The sequence below is a fragment of the Engystomops pustulosus genome, chromosome 1 (assembly GCF_040894005.1).
Source record: "Engystomops pustulosus chromosome 1, aEngPut4.maternal, whole genome shotgun sequence".
Taxonomy (NCBI): Eukaryota; Metazoa; Chordata; class Amphibia; order Anura; family Leptodactylidae; genus Engystomops; species Engystomops pustulosus.
In genome coordinates, this window is record NC_092411.1 from 12,926,279 (window position 1) to 12,929,287 (window position 3,009).

Sequence of the window (3,009 nt, forward strand, 5' to 3'; positions counted from 1 at the left end):
GCCCCACCGAGACTGAGTAAGGAGGTCACTAAATAACACTATAGGGATGGAGCTGAAGGTCTATGTGAAAAGGGGAGCTGTAGGTAAATTTGAGTAACAGTGGGGTAAGTGGCTTGACTGTTCAGGGGTGCCCACAGAGGAATTGCTACTGAGCTCGATACGGGTCCGACCGGGGGCCCAATAGGGGTGTGAGTTGAGGTTTGTCTCCTAAAAATGAGAAGGTGCAGGTTGGAAGAGCTATAAGGATAGGCAGAATTGGCCAGATGGCAGGGGAACACACTGCCCCCTGCTGGTGTAATGATATGGGGGCCATGGTATAGGACAGTCAGTCATCCCTAGTCGTGATAGGAGGACACACTGCCCCCTGCTAGTGTGATATGGGGCACCATCATATAGGACAGTTACTCCTGGCAGTGATAGGAGGACACATTGCTGCTGCTGGTGTGATGATGTGGGGTACATGGTATAGGAAAGTCAGTCACCCATAGTAGTGATAGGAAGACACACTTCCCCCTGATGATGTGGGGAGCCATGGTATAGGTCAGTCAGTCATCACTACTAGTGACAGGAGGACACGCTGCCCCCTGCTAGTGTGATATGGGGCACCATCATATAGGACAGTTACTCATGGCAGTGATAGGAGGACACACTTCCCCCTGCTGGTGTGATGATGTGGGGTACATGGTATATGTGAGTCAGTCATCCCTACTAGTGATAGGAGGACACACTGCCCCCTGCTAGTGTGATGATATGGGCAACCATCGTACAGGACAGTTACCCCTGGCAGTGATAGGAGGACACACTTCCCCCTGCTGGTGTGATGATGTGGGGTACATGGTATATGCTAGTCAGTCATCCCTACTAGTGATAGGAGGACACAATGCCCCCTGCTAGTGTGATGATATGGGCAACCATCGTACAGGACAGTTACCCCTGGCAGTGATAGGAGGACACACTTCCCCCTGATGATGTGGGGAGCCATGGTATAGGTCAGTCAGTCATCACTACTAGTGACAGGAGGACACGCTGCCCCCTGCTAGTGTGATATGGGGCACCATCATATAGGACAGTTACTCATGGCAGTGATAGGAGGACACACTTCCCCCTGCTGGTGTGATGATGTGGGGTACATGGTATATGTGAGTCAGTCATCCCTACTAGTGATAGGAGGACACACTGCCCCCTGCTAGTGTGATGATATGGGCAACCATCGTACAGGACAGTTACCCCTGGCAGTGATAGGAGGACACACTTCCCCCTGCTGGTGTGATGATGTGGGGTACATGGTATATGCTAGTCAGTCATCCCTACTAGTGATAGGAGGACACAATGCCCCCTGCTAGTGTGATGATATGGGCAACCATCGTACAGGACAGTTACCCCTGGCAGTGATAGGAGGACACACTTCCCCCTGATGATGTGGGGAGCCATGGTATAGGTCAGTCAGTCATCACTACTAGTGACAGGAGGACACGCTGCCCCCTGCTAGTGTGATATGGGGCACCATCATATAGGACAGTTACTCATGGCAGTGATAGGAGGACACACTTCCCCCTGCTGGTGTGATGATGTGGGGTACATGGTATATGTGAGTCAGTCATCCCTACTAGTGATAGGAGGACACACTGCCCCCTGCTAGTGTGATGATATGGGCAACCATCGTACAGGACAGTTACCCCTGGCAGTGATAGGAGGACACACTTCCCCCTGCTGGTGTGATGATGTGGGGTACATGGTATATGCTAGTCAGTCATCCCTACTAGTGATAGGAGGACACAATGCCCCCTGCTAGTGTGATGATATGGGCAACCATCGTACAGGACAGTTACCCCTGGCAGTGATAGGAGGACACACTTCCCCCTGATGATGTGGGGAGCCATGGTATAGGTCAGTCAGTCATCACTACTAGTGACAGGAGGACACGCTGCCCCCTGCTAGTGTGATATGGGGCACCATCATATAGGACAGTTACTCATGGCAGTGATAGGAGGACACACTTCCCCCTGCTGGTGTGATGATGTGGGGTACATGGTATATGTGAGTCAGTCATCCCTACTAGTGATAGGAGGACACACTGCCCCCTGCTAGTGTGATGATATGGGCAACCATCGTACAGGACAGTTACCCCTGGCAGTGATAGGAGGACACACTTCCCCCTGCTGGTGTGATGATGTGGGGTACATGGTATATGCTAGTCAGTCATCCCTACTAGTGATAGGAGGACACAATGCCCCCTGCTAGTGTGATGATATGGGCAACCATCGTACAGGACAGTTACCCCTGGCAGTGATAGGAGGACACACTTCCCCCTGCTGGTGTGATGATGTGGGGTACATGGTATATGCTAGTCAGTCATCCCTACTAGTGATAGGAGGACACAATGCCCCCTGCTAGTGTGATGATATGGGCAACCATCGTATAGGACAGTTACCCCTGGCATAGGAGGACACATTGCTGCTGCGGGTGTGATGATGTGGGGTACATGGTATAAGTGAGTCACCCCTAGTAGTGATAGGAAGACGCACTTCCCCCTGCTGGTGTGATGATGTGGGGAGCCATGGTATAGGACAGTCAGTCATCACTACTAGTGACAGGAGGACACACTGCCCCCTGCTGGTGTGATGATTATGAGGGAGACATTGCTTAGGACAGTCAGTCACACCTTGTAGTGAGAGGTGGGACACTAACAGATATGTGCCGAAAATTCATCCAAATCCAACAACAACTTCTTCTAAACAAGTGAAGCAATAATAACACTTTAGAAGAGGAGACGGGAGAATGAAAGACGACTACACATTCTTCCGTTTCTAGTCTATAACCATGGAGACGCACAAGTCTGCATAAGACCTATAACCACTAAATCAATGAGATCTTTTGTAAGGATTTTTTTTTTTCTAATTCAATTGTCACATCACACCCCAAAACTGGACAGGAAAGTCTTATATTTACTGTTTTTCTAAGAAATTGTTTTTCTTCATTCTTGCCCAAACAAAGATGATATTACTCAAA